The following is a 19,148-nucleotide window of genomic DNA, read 5'->3' on the forward strand; positions in this document are numbered from 1 at the left end:
CACAGCACACGTGGGTGCTTCTCATGGTTCCATGACTTCAAATACACATTTCTCCTATGGCGCATGTGTATTTCAATAGTTTCCCACTTTCCCTTGTACATGCATGTAGTCACAATGCCTTTCTACAGATTGCCATGTGGTTTCCAAGTCTCCTGACCATTTGGCCCATCTATGCTGGGGGACACATGATTTTGACCAATGCATTCTCATGTGAGAGGTCACAGTACTTAATTTGTAAAAAAAAGAAGTTCTGGGGCACAGATACTTTCTAACACTCCCATTATATGATGTCAGGATGGGCAGCTCCCCGCCCACTGTTGTCACCACCCAGAGCTGCTCCCCATGCATTCAACCTATATAGGGTTAAAGCTGCAACTCCGACCAACTTATTGTGGTTGACAGATGTACTCACTACGGCAGATGTGTGATTTACAAATGGCAATTAACAAACACTTAAAATAGCATAACACATGTTTAAGTGTGTCTTTAAACACAATCATCATTTACATATTGCTCTGATTCTATAGGTGTTTATTAAGTGACTGGCAATTAAATTAATAAAGTTGCCAATACACCACCTCATGATCAAATTGTGTGTGAGATAACAAGTGCCGGGGGTCAGAAATAAGTGTCAAGACTGAACCCTTGCAAACACCTCCGCAAATGAACCACTGCAAGAGGGAACTTAAAGACTCACCAGCATTTCCTTGTCTGCTTGCTCCCACTTCAGCACTGCCAACGCCCCTATACCCTATCCCCTATCCCTTCAATGTGGAGGATACTACAGGCCTTTTCCTTCCATGGGGTCAGGACGAGTGGTTCGATGGTGCCACCTCCTGTGGCAGATTTTTCAAGCCTGTGGATGGCAATGAGGCTGCGGAGCCAGGCCTTGAGTTTGTTCCATCATTTGCGGGAGTCCTTACTGTCCCGTGGGACAATGCCCACTTCCACAACCTTGTCTGTGATGCTAGCCCATATGGCAGCTTTCCTGTTGTCTGGAGCCATAGACCTCTTCCGCATGAGCAACCACTTCATCTTTCATCACCTGCAGTTCCCCGTCACGGAAATTTTGCTTTTGCTAACTCATCTCCGGCACCTTGCCTATCCCGTTTTCCTGAGAAATGTTCCATATGCCTGTTGTCTTCAGATGGCTCCTGAAAACAGGAGATTGAGGGTGGATTGGATTGTTAAAGAAGGCCGCCACCAGGCTTTCCATTCCTGCAATGCCGCTATTTCCATTTGGCAGTGATTCTGCTGGCGGAAATAATGCAGAGTTGGACGGCGGTAACAATAGCAGTAGCCAATTCCAAACAGAATGACCGTATGAAGTTGATTTGCGGCAGTAATTACGCTGGCCGAAATTACTCTTACTGCCGATTGTGAGGAATTTGTCCATTCGCACAGTGGGTGTGCACTCGCCTGGGCTTTTTTGAAATTTTAAATGAAATTGAATGATGGTAGATCAACCTCTGGAAAATGTGTGAGGCTAATCATGCACATTTTTCCTATGCTCACAGCACGACATACACATACACCTGTGTACTCTGGTTGGAAACAGCCTACAGATGCCATCCCCCCCTGTCATGTTTAGATGGAATATGACAGCCAAGAGTACATCAAGGCATTTTAGAAGGGGGGAGGCAAAACCTTCCTCCTGCCATGGCCAGCCTAATCAACAATCAATGGCTCCATGGATCTACCCAGTCCATTTGTTTACCCTCTGCAGATGGCAGCAACAATTAACATAATTAACTTACTAATAGAGCATACTTCACAGAGGTTTAGTGAAAGACGGGAGACCCCCAAAAAACCTTTGATGTGCACTATGTCACCCTGAAGCCTGCTTCCACCTCTCAAAATCAAGGGTAGTGACCTGTCATGTCTGGGACAGCTGTTTACAGTAGTCATGCCCGGACAGGAAACCCAATCAGAAGGTACGAGTATGTGGTTTTGGGGTGACCGAAAGTCTGGTCTTGCCACAGCTTCAAGGGAGAGCTGCTGCTTTAATCAGAAACCAGAGAGATCAATTAACCAGAGAGTCCATTGGATCCACAACAGACAGGAAGATGCGGAGAATCTATGTGATTACCGCACTGTCCATAATGCTGACAATTAAATTGCCAACACTTATTATGGCACGGCGCAGTGATCACATAGATCACTATTTCCTGCTTCCCCAGCAACTGCCTCCCCCACCCACTTACCTTTTTGGTGGCACAATGTGAAGTGTGCCACCGTCTCTCCCCCGACCCTGTGGCGTCAGTTCTCGGCCACTAACGTGGGTCTAAACTGGCATCAGCAGGACCTTTTTTCTTTTTCTTTTTTTTCTTTGTTGTCCCCCGCTCCCATCTAATGGAAGCATGGAACCCCTGATCCCCACTACACTGACAAAAGGGAGCAGGGGACACCCCTGCAACCCACATACACACTACCATTAATCGATGTAGTAGGGGTTAGCAAAGGCGAGATAATGAAATGATCATAATTTTGGGGATGAAACTTTGGTATCGTTCCAGATGGGTGGGACTTAGTATTGCATGTTTTATCCCCTTTACCTTTTCTGTTGAAAAGCACTCTGGTTATGACTGTTTGCATACAGGAGATTGTTGGTGGGGACCCATGATTGGTTCATTAAGATAGGCTAAACCCACACCAATCACTGGGGCACATTTGGCTTTAAAAGAGGGTCAATCCCTTCTTTTGGCAGATCATCTGAAGACGTTGCAAGGAGTAACAAGAAGAACTCAGTATTGGACCCTGGCTGAAGGTACAGTCTGCCTCACAGCTTCTGCCAGTGAAGGAAGGCCAGGAATACCAAGAGGGAAGCAAGATCCCTCCCCTAGACATCTCCCAGGGAACAGAGGGAGATACTGAATCAAGAGGACCCTCGAGCAGCTCCAGAACCGGTACTCAGCAAGCACACAGCAGGCCCTACTAGGCTCTGCTAGCAAGCTTCCTAGGTGGGAAGTTCCAGAGAGTCTCTGGAGCAAAACAAGGACAAGGCCATTGCCTGCAACACTCTCCTCAGCTTTGGGCCATCCACCTTAAAGGATGACACAAGCCCAGTGAAGAAGTTAGGAGGAGTGCATTGACAAGCATCAACCAGCGTCTGCCTTGAAGGGACATTTTCGAGACAGTTTAGCCCATCGAGCATCAACCGACAGCACCGCTGACTGCTGTCACGCCTCAATTACTAACGTCGTCCGAAATGCCTCGACCAGTGCTTCAGACCGCCAACCAGCACAGAGACAATGATTCCAGGCCCCCAGCCGCTGTGTAGGCCAGCCTGCAGCTGTCCATCTAGCCTCGCTCGTCAAACTGCCTGCCGCCTGATACCCACAGCTTTTTCCCATCTTGACCTCTGTCGCAGGAGCTGCAAAAGGCACTGAAACCGACTAGACCCTGTTGAGCATCAAGAACTTCTACAAGCCCAATGTACATTTTGGCTCTCTGCCCCTGGCTCTTCTCTGTACGGCTCTAGTGACATTTTATGACCTGTTGCTCCCTTTGTGCTGAAACCAAGTATCCTTGACCTATTGCAATTAATTATTTTACCGACTGCCCCCCTGTCAGTATCCAGAGTGCATCCCCGTTCCTTCTTGAAACTGTTTGTCCTATGCATTCCTTTACAGGGTGGGTTGTATTTTGTAGTGTGCTAGAACTGTCTGTTGTGATAATAATAAAGTAGATATATGTATGCAACCTTGACTGGACAGTCCCTTCTATCATTGGGTATTTTCGCTGTGTTGCAACTAAGCAACGGTCCACGACCTTGCGGAGATAAGCCTGCTGTTCCCGTCCACGTTACCAAAATTGGACAAGGAGGTTTATAATTTGCTTGTGTTTCCAATCTTTTCGGATCCCTTCTGGTGTACTAGAAGTGTGGGGCTGATTGATGGTTTTGAAACCAATATTCATCCCTGGACCACTTGTGCCCTGTAAGTTGATTTGTCACACTGATGTTGTGTAGGCGCCCCTGTCATCTTGTAACGCTTTGCTAATTCTGCCGGATACCATGGCGGTAATGGTAATTCTGCCATCATCACCGCCAAACTCATAATGAGGCCCAATGTGTAAATTGGGTACTAGCCAATTGACAGCAGAGAACTTTACAACAAGCAAGTGAACGGTCACCAAGCAACCACTTAAATAAATAAATAAATAAATACATTTGTAAAATTCTTTCCATTGTTTACGCTATACCATTTGCTTCAGCCTTTTAACCAATCATTTTTCAACAGCAGATTTCTGACAGTCACATTCATTTCTCACCATAGCTTCCATTTACATCTGTGTCATCCTCTTTACCAGACGCAGGTGATACTATAACCCCCAAACTCTCTACACAACCCCTAAGCAACACCTGATCAACCCCAAATCGCCCCAGTAACAAATCGTGATTAAGGATTCATTTAATTTGCACAGCTGCCATGGCGCCTCAGGAGTACCCTAGACCCTTTGCACCCCTCACGTGCAACTGTAGGGATATGACTACTACTAAATTACTCCCAACAACAAAGCATCTCCCTACACTCCTCAGCACTCGTCCAGTCTGGACCCTGAAGGCTCTCTCATCTGTTATTTATAAAAGAAAGTCCATGTTCTGACTCGCCTACCATCATCACCCTCTAAACCCCTCCCTCATCCCCTCCATGGTATGTGTTACGTTCTATCGGCTGTCACTCTCATGCTCTACTCCTGTTACTATGTAGAAAATTTCTGGTTGAAAAACCTGCAGACAAAATTAATACAAATCTAAAGAAACAATTAGTTCTAAAGGACAGCATTTCCAGCGGAATATGCCTGCCTGCTACCTCTGCATTCCTACCCTTTAGGTGGTTATTTCCTGCCACGAAGCCCATTTCGTAGTTTCTCCTAGCTTAATACACAAGGACATGCATTGCTCTGCAAATCACTTCTGGAGCAGGTGGCGACATCTTAGTCATCAGTGCTTACTCACTGGTGTGTTCGTCAGTAACAATACCACTTGTGCCAGATAAAATGGGAACGCCATTAAGCAAACAGGCACAAATAAGGTAGTTACCATAGAAACACACTCACATCCATATTGACCAATTCCATTCCCCACAGACAGACACTGAAGCACAAACCCAAAAATGTGGAAAGACAGTCACCAAAACGTCAGCTTGCTTCTAGGATGACCACAGTGGGCGGGGGAGGGGCGAGGGCACTGAGTTCTGCCCTTGTGAGAGGATCAGCTGGGGAACGATGGACTGCTATTTGCATCTTGAGAAGTGATGAAAGTTTCTCACAGAATGTTCCTTCTTTCCTCTAGCTCTTGGCACCGGGTGTTTGCATAACGGTTGTTATAACGGTTCTATTTGTGCTGACTGAAAAAATCGAAATTTGGGATCTTAAATCCAAGGGATTTCATGAGTCAGAACCGCACAGACAAGGCCGTTTCTTACATCACAATGTGCGTGAGTCCTGGAGGCATCTGCCTCTTCCATTCTACCATTGAGAGGTGTTTAGCTAGACTGATTCTGTGAAAATGGAGGCACAACTTTAAGCAGTGGCGTCATTAGCAAAAACTGTCAATCAATAATGCTCATCCTCTCGAGATGTTCCTGATCAATTCAATGATTCTCATAAGGCTGGCCGACTGACCACAGCCAAGAGCGTTGGAAGGTACCATTGAATGCCAACCGAAGAGACACTTCAGGGACACTGTCAAAAAACTAACTGATTTACTAACCAATCCCCCCGTTTCCTGCTTCTCCAACACAACCAACACCACTATAAACGACTAGGGGCGAGCCACACTACTCAGAAACACACCCAGCATTCATTTAATTCCTGCACTAGACTAACTCTCTGAAACTCTGGAAATAACCTTAGTCGGAACACACCACATGCACATAATCCATACATCCATCGACACTGCACAAAAACACACCAACATAATCCAATCAAACACATAAAAGACGTCTGCAACACTGGAACCCCCCCCTCCCCCTTAGGGATACAACTAACCAGTGCACAGGAGCCTAAACCCATCGTAACCAGATCTGACCCACACTCCCAACAGAAAACACCAGCACACATCGAAGCACTGTGTCCTACCCTTCCGGTCACACGCAAGACAATGCACACAGATGCCAGGTTCTCCGAGTTCTGAACCTAACCTATCATCCTATCCTCACTAACACATCCCTCCCTCTTCTCTTGCAGAGCCACATGAGCACCCGAAGACTGCCCTTGGGTGGTAGCGGTGCCTGCTATAAATCAGCATAACATAAGATAACTTAAGGCTCTCTGTGGCTCCTCCCACCACATCCAATGTCTATATTTATAAGGGGTTCTAAGTTGTGGGCGTGGTTGCTGTTATTTTGTGCTCTCTTTCTTTCTCTCTGTTTGGTTGTTGTTGCTTTTTTGATCATCTATGCTTTTAATGTATTCCCCACTTTGCCGCGGTATGTGTGCAACGTTTTCCTTTAGTAGCGCTGTTTCATCAGACACTTGCTCCCCTTTTGCGCCACCCACTGTTGTCCTTTTCCTGGTCTTTCTAAAAGGGGGATCTTCCGTAAACACCCTTGTGTCCTATGCGTCGCCTGACAGGCACCCACCTGCCCAGCACAACACCACACTCTGTGCTAACAGTTTCCTGACTCCTCCTACATTTGCCACTCACCCACAACATGGTCACCTCAGCCTGTACTTCTTCAAATGCTGGAAAATTAATCTGCCATCCTTTTTCTGTTCGCACCATCGTTCCGCTTGTCTGCATGCCAGGCTCCCTGGCATTGACTGAACTATGCCACACCAGTTCAGAATCAGAGTCAGTCTCTAAGTCTGTCAACAAGTTGATCAAGCTGGTATAGACGCAATCACATATACACAGTGATGATACCTGTCTGCTTTCTGGTCTCATTATGCTGGCAGTGTATTCAACTATTTCACCTCCCTCCTATAGAATGGAAAGGACTATTGCATTTATTTGACTGGACTAAGTACATCATGCCAACCATTCTATGCTTTGTAGTGTGTTGCAAAGGGATACACAGCATGGAATCAAGTTACCTGCATGCTCCTGGCAGTGGCTCAAGTACCTGGCAGTGCGATAGTAATACCTGTCAGATGATGTGGGTACCAGAGCATACCATGCCAATACTTGGCAAATCATAGCAAAAATATGGTTCACAATGACAATAGTGAATGCCGATGGCAAATGTATATACAACGTCTACGCCCAAAAAAAATAAATAAAAATATTGGCTATGCTGATGTGTTGCTGGTATAGAACCTCCCAATGGCTGTGCACCACGACCTGTGTTGTGGTAGCCTATGACACACATGGATACTCCATGCCCCATATGAAACTATAGCACACTTGGACACCTGCAGTAAGCCTACAATTTAAACATACAGGATAACCAAATGAAAACCCTACAAAAAGTGTGTAACCCATGAGACATATGTTATGTTATTTTGCATTTATATAGCGCCTTATGTACCATTGGTATGATCTCAAGGCACTGGTAGGTTGAACACCCTCGGGAACCGAAGTTCAAGTCAGTAGAGAGAGAGAGAGAGAGTTATAAGGTGCGCGTGAGCACCTGATATGTGTGCAGCAGGTGAAGCATTCGTGTGATCGTTGCTTCTTAGCGGTAGGTGTGGTGGTTGGGAGATCAAGAGTATGTGTTCGTTCTGACAGGTTGTTATCCAGACCGATTCTGGCTGCGTTAGGCCTGAGGAACACACCTAGGCTGGAGGGTGCGTAGCCAGCTGTGTTTAGATAGGATGATGGGCAGTATGAGGCAAGTGATGGTGAGAGAACAGCTATACCGAATGGTGTCATAGTATCGCTGTGTTCTAGTTGAGTGGTGGTGTATAGAAGAGAGTAAGCGTGGAGATGTGATATGATGGTTTACCTTAGGTGCTTGAGATTGAGCACACTACATTAGATTCACACATTCCGACCGTTCTATGCACTCCGACCGTTCCATGCACTCTAAATCGTTCCATTCACTCTGTTTTATGCACTCCAACCATTTTGTGCTCTCAAACCAAACCATTCTGTGCACTCCAACCATTCTATGCACCCCAACCATTCTATGCGCCCCAACCATTATATGCACCCCAACCATTATATGCGCCCCAATCATGCTATGCGCCCCACTCATTCTATGCACCCCAACCATTATATGCACCCCAACCGTTCTATGCACTCCAACCATTCTATGCATTCTAACCATTCTATGCACTCTAACCATTCTATGCACTCTACCCATTCTATGCACTCTAACCGTTCGATGCACTCCAACCTTTCTATGCACTTTGATCGTTTTATGCACTTCAGATGTTCTATGCACTCAAATCATTTTTGTAAGTATTCATTCCATGCCCTCTGTCTGTTCCGTGCATCCCATCCATTTTTATGTTATGTTATGTTATTTTGCATTTATGTAGCGCCTTGTGTACCGTTGGTATGATCTCAAGGTGCTGGTAGGTTGAACGCCCTTGGGAACCATAGATCAACCGACCCATGCATTCCAACCGACCCATGCACTCCAACCGTTACGTGCACTCCAATACGCACCTCCGCCCCACTCATTCTTCCTCGGCCCTACACACTCTTCCTCCGCCCCACACACTCTTCCTCCGCCCCACACACTCTTCCTCCGCCCCACAGACTCTTCCTCCACTCCACACACTCTTCCTCTGCCCCACGCACTCTTCCTCCGCCCCACGCACTCTTCCTCTGCCCCACACACTCTTCCTCCGCCCCACACACTCTTCCTCTGCCCCACACACTCTTTCTCCGCACAACACACTCTTTCTCCACCCCACACACTCTTCCTCCGCCCCATACACACTTCCTCCACCCCACACACTCTTCCTCCACCCCACACACTCTTCCTCCACCCCACACACTCTTCCTCTGCCCCAAACACTCTTCCTCCGCTCCACACACTCTTCCTCCGCTCCACACATTCTTCTTCTGCTCTGCGCTCTTCCTCCGCTCCACGCTCTTCCTCCGCTCCACCCTCTTCCTCCGCCCCACCCTCTTCCTCCGCCCCATGTTCTTCCTCCGCACCACGCTCTTCCACCGCCCCACGCACTCCACCCATCCCACGCACTCCATCTGTCCCACGCACTCCACCCATCCCACGCACTCCATCCATCCCACGCACTTCATCCGTTCCACATACTCAATCTGTCCCACCCACTCCATCCGCCCCACACACTCCATCTGTCCCACACACTCCATCCATCCTATGCACTCCATCCGTCCCATGCACTCCATCCGTCCCAAGCACTCCATCCGACCTATGCACTCCATCTGACCCACGCACTGCATCCGACCCATGCATTCCATATGTCCCATGTACTCCATCCGTCCCATGCACTCCATCAGTCCTATGCACTCCATCCGTCTCATGCATTTCATCCGTCACATGCATTACATCCATCTCGTGCACAGCTTCCCGTGTCGTGCACTACATCCATGTCATGCACTTGCTTCATCTATTCCAATCGTTCAGTTCATTCCATGCGCTCTGCCATTCATCTATCCGTTCCGTTCACTCTACCTGTTCTGTGCACTCGATCCGTATCATGTGCTCAATCCTTTCTTCTCGATCATCTTATTCCTCTTGTCTACTTCGTTCCTCTTGTCCACTTTATTCCTCTCGTCTACTTCGTTCGTCTCGTCTAATTCATTGCTTTCATCTATTTTGTTAATTTCATCCACTTCATTGCTTTCATTCATTTTATTCCTTTACTCCACTTTCTACTTTCATCCAATTCACTCTTTCTATTTAGTTTATCTTTTTTAGTTTACATTTGGCGGTTATTGGTTTTAGATTTCTCGCTCGGATCATGATGCTGGATTGTCGTTTATGAGAAGGCGGCTTTGGGCTAAGCCCATTGATTGCTGTTATCCAGTATGACTTGTGCTTCGATTTCAGGGGAAGAGCCATGTTTTGAGTAGTTTGCAGAAAGACATGAGGTCTTCGGTGAGTTGGATGTGGGGTGGAAGTGCGTTCCACAGAGTCAGAGCCAGGGCTGAGAATGATGATCCACCTAACCTGACAGAGTTGGTTTTTGGTATGACTAGGAGGCCGGCCAAGCTTGATCTTAGAGTGCGTGGAGGTTGGTAGGGTTTTAGCTTGTCTTGGAGATATTGTGGTCCGGTTTTATGCATTGCTCGGTGAGAGATGCATAAGGTTTTGAAGGTCACCCTTCAGGCAATCGGAAGCCAGTGCAGAGTTTTAAGGGCTCGGGAGATGTGATCTCTTGGCCCAAGTGCTAGTAGCAGTTTTGCCGCCGCGTTTTGTGCTCTTTCTAGCTTAGTTTGTTGGTACGCAATGGAGTCCGAGGTAGAGGGGGTTGGCGTAGTCCAGTCTTAACATGACAATAGACTGGATCACGGAGAGTCTGTTGGGAAAAGCGAGGTATGGAAAAATGCACCTAAGAGTTTTAAGATGATAGTGGCAGGACTTGGAGACAATGTTGACTTGGAGCGAGAGGGTTAGGTCTGAGTCTAGGGTGCATCCAAGGTTTTTTACTAAATTTGAGGGTGTGGGGGAATTGCCCATGGCAGATGGCCAGGGTAGCGGGTGCGGAAGAAGTTTGGTATTGCCACATACCATGATTTCAGTTTTGGAGGGGTTTAGCAAGAGGTGTTTTTTGGTCATCCATTGATCTATGTTGAGGAGGCAGGAAGCGAGGTCAGGTTGGCATTTTGGTTTTGAATTCAGGAGTTTTAGGATCAGTTGTGTGTCATCTGCGTAGTTGTAGCACAGAATATCATGGGAGCGGATTATTCGTGGGAGGGTGGACATATAGAGGTTAAACAGGAGGGCTGATAGGCATGCTCCTTGTGGAATTCCAGTTTTGACCTGTTGAACAAGGCAAGCATAGGTCGAGAGTAGGGTTATTTGGTTCCTATTGTCAAGGAAGCATGCTATCCATTTGAGAGCATTTCCACAGATTCCTAGGGAATGGAGGCGATCAGTGAGGATTGAGTGGTTGATTGTATCAAAGGCTGCGGATAGGTCAAGAAGGTTTGCTGCGGCGCATCCCGCAGAATCAGCAGTGTTTTAAAAGGTCATCCCAGATTGAGGTTAGGGTGGTTTCGGTTCCGTGTTGGGCACTGAAATCTGATTGAGCGGGGTCAAGGAGATTGTTGGCTTCGACAAAGGCATTTAGTTGGGAGTAGGCGGTTCGGTCAATGAGGTTTGGCGATGAACCTGGTGTTTGCGATGGGGCTGTAGTTCTTGGGATCGAGAGGGTCGAGGGAAGTTTTTTTTAGGAGAGGTTTGACATGTGCTGTTTTGAATGCGTCTGGAAAAATTCCAGAGGAGAGGGAATCGTTTATGATGGTTCTTGCGTGTTCTCCTGCGCAGGTAGAAGTAAACATTTCTTTGAGGGTTGTGGCTGGGCATGGGTCTAGCGGGGAGCCGGATGGTTTGTGGGCAGAGAGAAGTTTGAGAAATTGGTCAGATGATATTTGAGTGAAGGAGTCGAAATTTGGTAGGCTAGCGGTCATAGGTGGTGGGGTGGCAGGAAGGGCGGGTGGATTTTGTGGTGGGTGCATTAGAGCTGATTTGTTGATTAGCAGGTTTGTTCTTTCGAGGGCTCTGGTGTAAAAGTGAAGAGAGAGTGAGTTGCATAGTGACTGTGAGGGGGTGGGACGGGCGGTGGTACATGAAGGTTTGATAAATTCGGCGATGATTTTGTGAAGTTCTTTGCTGGGGTTTTTACAGTTTAGGATTCGGGAATTGTAGTGGGCTTTTTTAGCTTTCCAGATTTCAGCCTTGTAGTGGCGGTGGTGCCGGGCTAAGGTGGATCTGCTCAGGGATGTATTGTCTTTCCATCATTTGCATTCTAGGGATTTATATAGCTGTTTGGCGGTCTTCAGTTCTACTGTGAACCATCTAGGAAACTGGCCCTGGCGAGCTGATGGTTTACAAGAGTGGGTGAGTAGGATTAGAGAGGAGTTGAGTCAAGAGTCAAAGGCGTCGGAGGTTATTTGTTCATTGGGTAGGCGGGTCGGGGGGGGACCGAAGGAGTGCATCGGCTAGGTCGGGAAGGATTTTTAGTTTTTTCCAGCAATTGCGTAGGTTCAGAGGTTCTGGTAAGGGGAGCGGGATGGGTGAGCGAATTGCAAAAGAGATAATGAAGTGATCAGACCAAATGATAGTGGTGTGGGGGTTTAGATGAATCAGGTTGTGGGAGCAGAAGATGACATCAAGGGTGTGTCCTTTATAGTGTGTCGGTCCGTTTATGTGGGTATGGAGGTTAATCGCGTCTAGGCCTTCAACCAGAGAGTGGCTCATGGGGTTGGTGGGGATCTCAAGCCATATGTTGAAGTCTCCTAGAACAGTGAGGGTGGGATGGATTAGTTGTAGGGTGGTGATAGAGTCGCAGAGGTTGTTTGAGAATTGCCTGTCGTAGCCTGGGGGTCTGTAGATGATTAGGAAGCTGTGGGAGAACAAAGGGGGAAGGGATAGTTTTACGAGGAATGATTCGCTTGAAGGAATGGATGGCTGGTTGTCGACGACTGAGGCATGAAAGTGAGACTTGAAGGTGATTGCTATTCCTCCTCCTCTAGAGGGACGGTTTAGAGGGATGAGGGAGTAGTCTGGGGGAAAGGCTTTGTTGGCGAGGGGGGCGAAGTCGTCAGAGAACCAGGTTTCTGTGATAAAGACTAGGTCCGGTTTGTCAGAGGCGAGGAGGTCAAAGATGCTGTGTCTGTTTTTTGCCCCCCGTGAGTATTTGTGTGCCCCCCTGCCCCCCCCTGCCCCCCGTGAGTATCTGTGTGCCCCCCCTTCCCCCCGTGAGTATCTGTGTGCCCCCCCCTGCACCCCGTGAGTATCTGTGTGCCCCCCCTGCCCCCGTGAGTATCTGTGTGCCCCCCCTGCCCCCTGTGAGTTATCTATGTGCCCCCCCTGCCCCCCGTGACTATTTATGTGCCCCCCCCTGCCCCCGTGAGTTATCTATGTGCCCCCTCCTGCCCCCCGTGACTATCTATGTGCCCCCCCCTGGCCCCCCTGCCCCCTGTTAGTATCTGTGTGCCCCCCCTCTGCCCCTGCCCCACGTGATTATCTGTTTACACCCCCCTGCCCCCCGTGAGTGTCTGTTTTTCCCCCACCTGAGATTCTGTCCGCCCCCCCGGGAGTATCTGTGTGCCCTCACCCTGCTTGCCCCCCCCCTCTTGCTCTGCGCTCCACCCCCCTCCTCACTTCCATCCTCTTCAACTTCCCTCCTACTCCCCCCTCCTTTTCTCCCCCCTCTTAGACTCCGCCTCCTAGCACTTACTCCTATCATCTGTCCCGTGGCTCTTGATAGCAGCTTGTCTGTCCCCCCCCTGTTGTTCTCCCCCTCCCCCCTCCCCTACTTTTCAATTTGTCACTGACTTTTTGCTCAGTAGCGTGTCTTGTTTCTCCTTCCCCCCTCCTTCCACTTAACCCCCCTCCCACCCCGCCTCTTGTTACCACCTGCACTGCATAAATTGTCGTCAGACTTAGTAATGTTACTGCTTGCTCTGTTTTCCTTCCTTTCCATTACCTCTTGCCTTACTCGTTCTATGCACTTGCACTATCAGAAATGTCGACAGGCCTATTATGATAGTTTTTTCACATTCTGTATTGTTTCAAGGACTTTTGCTGAATGTAACTGTATTTTTCCTATGTCCCCTCCCTCCTTGAAGCGCTTTGAAACACATTGTTTATAGGCGCTATATAAATAAACTATCATATCATATCATACAGATCGGGCATTAAAGAGGATGCAATTTACTTCGGTACAGGAGGATTATGATGGATTTGCAGGGGTGGGCATGGGAGGTGAGAGGGAGGGAAAAGGGGAGTGAGAGGGGGGGCGGTTGGTGGTCGTTGGGAAGAGTAGACGTGCAGTTGAGTTGGTGGGTTTGAGTGGGGAGGGTTGGACTGGTGTGACACAGTGAATGGATTTGGGTCAGAGGATTTGAAGGGTTGAGGTGGGTAGGAGTTTCAGTTGTGGTCAGTGAGAATTCAAGGGAGAGGGGTTTCAGGTAGGGCGAGGCAGGGGGGGTGGTGTGAAGGTTGAGATTGGGAGGATTGGGAGGTGGGGCGAGACAGGAATGGTGATGAGTACTGAGAGATTGAGGGAGACCAGGTACATTTCCTCTTCAGCGTTTTTGTTGCGGGCGATGTGTGAGAGAGGGTAAGGGGGTCGGAGGGGGAAAGGGATGCGGCTACTGTTCTTGCCAGGGCGAGGCGTGCAATTTTTAGGGAGGGGAAGGCGAGGGGGCGGGGGGGATGATGGTGGGAGTTAAGGGCATTGGGAGGTGGGTGGTAGCGGAGGTGTGTGTGCTTGAGAGGTTAGGCGGGCAGTTAGTCGGGGCCGGGTATGAAGACAGTAGGCAGGAGGGTCGAGGGGATTGGATGAGCAGGAGTCTTGGGATGGTTGGCTCGCCATCGTGACCCTCTGGCTTGGTGTTTGGATAGGGGATGGGTAGGGGTTGTGCTGGAGGGCAGCATGGCTAGGGGTAGGGGCGGTTGGGAGGTATGATGGGCGTGAAGGGAGGCAGGCACGAGGGGGTCATTTTCTGCAGATTTTGGTCGGAGGGGTGGACTCATGGTTGTGCAGACTTTCTTAATGCAATTATACAACACATAAGCTGTCAGGCACACTTTCTAAGTGCAATATATCACAGATATGCTTTTGAGGACACTTACTAAATGAAGGTGTACCAAAGGTACGCTGTTTAGGCACACTTTCTAAGTGCAACAATAAACACAGCTATTAGGTGGATGTTCTAAAAGCAATTGTACCACCGATTTGCTGTTAGGTGGAGATCCTAAAGGCAATTATACCACAGATATGCAGTTAGACGGACTTTCTAAGTGCAATATACCAAGGATATGCTTTTAGGGACACTTTCTAAATGCAGGAATACCACAGATATGCTGTTTAGGCACACTTTTCTAAATAGAATTATACTACAGATGTGCTATTAGGCGGATTTTCTAAAAGCAATTATACCACGGCTATGCTGTTAGGCGGACTTTCTAAATGCAACTAAACCACAGATATGCTATTAGGCACAGATATGCTATTAGGCACGCTTTCTAGATGTAACTATGCCACGGATATGTTGTTATACAGACTTTTTAATGCAACTATACCACAGATATGCTGTTAAGGCGGACTTCTAAATGCAACTATGCCACAGCTTTGCTGTTAGGCGGACTTTTTAATGCAACTATACCACAGATATGCTGTTAAGGCGGACTTCTAAATGCAACTATGCCACAGCTATGCTGTTAGGCGGACTTTTTAAATGCAACTATATCACAGATACGCTTTTAAGGACACTTTCTAAATGCAGGTATACCATAGATATGTTGTTTAGGTACATTTTTCAAAAATGTAATATTACGACGGATATGCTGTTAGGTAGAGATTCTAAAAGCAATTATACTATAGGTATGCTGTTAGGCGGAGATTCTAAAAGCAACTATACCGGAGGTATACTGTTGTGCAGACTTTCTAAATGCAACTATACTTTAGATATGCTGTTTAGGCGGACTTTATTAAATGCAATTATATGACAGATATACTATTCGCAGATTTCTAGAAGCAATTATATCACAGATATGTTACTAGGCACAGATATGCTATTTGGCACGCTTTCTAATGGAACTATACTACAGGTAAGCTGTTTAGGCAGACATTCTATATGCAACTATACCACTGATTTGCTTTTAGGAGGATTTCTAGAAGCAATTATACCATAGATAAGCTGTTGGACGGACTTTCTAAATGCAACTATACCACAGATATGCTGTTTAGGCACACTTTCTCAGCGCAACTATACCACAGGTATGCTGTTATGCAGACTTACTAAATGCAATTATACCACAGGTATGCTGTTATTCAGACTTTCTAAATGCAACTATACCATAGATCTGCTGTTAGGCACAGATATGCTATTAGGCGTGTTTTCTAAATGCAACTATACCACTGATATGCTGTTATGCAGACTTTCTGAATGCAATTATACCACAGATATGCTGTTATGCAGACTTACTAAATGCAACTATACCACAGATATGCTGTTATGTAGACTTTTTAAATGCAATTATACCACAGGTATGCTATAAGGCACGCTTTCTAAATGCAATTATACCACAGATATGCTGTTATGCAGACTTACTAAATGCAATTATACCACAGATATGCTGTTTAGCCACACTATTTAAATGCAACCATACCACAGGTATGCTATTAGGCACGCTCTCCAAGTGCAATTATACCACAGATACGCTGTTTAGGCACACCTTCTAAATGCAGCTATACCACGGATATGGAGTTATGCAGACTTACTAAATGCAATCATACCACAGATATGCTGTTTAGGCACACTTTCTAAATGCAATTATACCACAGGTATGCTATTAGGCAGACTTTCTAAGTGCAATTATACCACAGATATGCTGTTTAGGCACACCTTCTAAATGCAACTATACCACAGATATGCTGTTATGCAGACTTACTAAATGCAGTTATACCACAGATATGCTGTTTAGGCACACTTTCTAAATGCAACTATACCACAGATATGCTGTTATGCAGACTTACTAAATGCAATTATACCACAGGTATGCTGTTATGCAGACTTTCTAAATGCAATTATACCACAGAATGATGTTATGCAGACTTTCTAAATGCAATTATACCACACGTATGCTATTAGGCACACTTTCTAAATGCAATTATACCACAGATATGCTGTTTAGGCACACTTTCTAAATGCAACTATACCACAGATATGCTGTTATGCAGACTTTTTAAATGCAATTATACCACAGATATGCTGTTATGCAGACTTTCTAAATGCAATTATACCACAGGTATGCTATTAGGCACAATTTCTAAATTCAACTATAACACAGATATGCTGTTATGCAGACTTTTAAATGGAATTATACCACAGGTATGCTATTAGGCACACATTTTCACAACTTCAGTGTTCGTGGGTGAGAGCGAGGCGTGGATTGCCCTGTCTGAGCAAGTGGCCACGTTTGGCTTGGGTTATGTTAACTTGTCCTGGCTGACCTACAAACCAGGACAGGACAGACAGCAAGCATTGTCAATGACAACAGCTTGGGCATTTTTGTAGGCATGGGAAATGCAGTTGACAGGCATCATTGCAGTGGTATTAAATGGTCATCAAGGGTAGCAGTTACACAATGGTGCGAGTACCTGGTCATATGAATGCAGTGCCTGCCAAATGCTTAACATTTAGGAAGAAGACACTGCCTGGTGCACAGACATTCAACAAGCTCTCCTAGGCAAGACAGACTCACTCCAAACAAAAATTGAAATAATAAAACGGAATCTAACTCTTAACCAGACAGCACAAATCCCCATACCACCAGCTCAGAATGCAGACACTCACTTCAACTTTGCCCCACTACCAAAGTTCTGAAAATCATCACAAGTCTCAAACCGTCCAAATGTCAAGGTGATATTTGCCCAGCCTCGCTCATCCAAGGATGTGCAGATGAACTCCCACTGTTCATTACAACACTAATAAACACGTCCTTCCAAACTAACACCGTCCCACCAACCTCAAAGACTCTTGGTTTCTCCCATTACTAAAGAAACCCACACTTGACCCCAGCATCCCCACTCACTACAGACCAATAACAATGGTCCCTTTTCGACTGAAAATTCTAGATCGTGCAGCTTACCTGCAAATCCCAAAACACCTAGAAACCTTTGACCTCCTAGGCCTCCACCAATCTTGCTTCTGACCAGGACATAGTACCAAAACAGCCCTACTCGATCTCAAGATCCAAATGGATAAATTAAAAGATAACAGAAAAAATAGCCCTCTTCTTGCTACTGCACCTATCAGCGGCCTTTGACTTGGTTGACCACAATACTCTTTGATATCACCTTGCTACAGCTGCCCACTTTGCTCCTGATGCCATCCTCTGGATTCAATCGTTCCTGACCAACATGAAGGTCTTCTCACCATCTGCTTCAGCCCCACCCACCCCAGTCTCCTGCGGAGTGCTGCAAGGAATCATGTGTCTCACACATGCTGTACAACATATTCACTAAGCAATTGTTTGACCGCCTTGATGATTTGGGTGTCACCTACACAAACTATGCAGATGGCACCCAAATCCTCATACCCCTAACAGGCTCCCATGACCTCGACTCCAAAGCCCTTAACCAAATCTACCAAATGATCCAGGCCTGGATGGCCCAATACGGCCTCTGTCTCAATGATGAAAAGACAGAGCTTCTCCTTATCAGCGCGCAGAACCGCATATATAAACTTGACAATACTTACTGCTCCTTTACAATTGATGGCAATACTGTCAACGAATCTAAGGAAGTAAAAACCCTGGGCGACTATCTTGACTCAGCCCTCACACTAAAGTTACAAGTTAATGCCAGTGCCTCAGCAGCTGCCTACGTATCCTAGTTCATTATCGCGTGTAGACCATTACTGTCCACAGCCAGCTGCACAACACTGGCTAGAGCTTTGATCCTTTCTAGACTGGATTATTGCGATGCCCTCTACTTGGGGACTATCAAAAGCAACGTAAAACAACTACAACTGATTCAAAACAATGCACTATGAGCAGCTTTGAACATTCACAGAAAGAACCATATTAGCGACTCAAGACGCGCCGCCCACTGGCTGCCGGTACATGACCGCATCCTATTCAAGACCCCCTCCCTGACCAACAAATGCATCCCACGATCTGCTCCCAAATACCTATCCAACAAATTTGCACTGAACAAATCCACCAGACCAACACGCAGTGCCTACACACACCTCACTATTCCCAATTTCAAACTTCAGAAAGCAGGAGGCAACAGTTTTCCATTACTTGCGGAGAAACACTGGAATGCTTTAGCACCTTCGCTCAGGTCCGAGGCATCATTCTGGACTTTCCGCAAACGCCTGAAAACTTGAATTTTGACACCAGAGTAACATACTGAGCCCTACTAAACTGCCATCACATCCTTCCTGTGACCTCATATGCTGACACATGTAATGTCCTATTTGAATGTAATCCTTGAACTATATTCACATCCTACTGCTCCCTATAACAAGTTATATGTATGTAACCAGTAACCTGTATTCCTGCAACATTTAAGATTTAAATATA

This window comes from Ambystoma mexicanum, chromosome 9 (assembly GCF_040938575.1).
Source record: "Ambystoma mexicanum isolate Mex_15411 chromosome 9, UKY_AmexF1_1, whole genome shotgun sequence".
Classification (NCBI taxonomy): Eukaryota; Metazoa; Chordata; class Amphibia; order Caudata; family Ambystomatidae; genus Ambystoma; species Ambystoma mexicanum.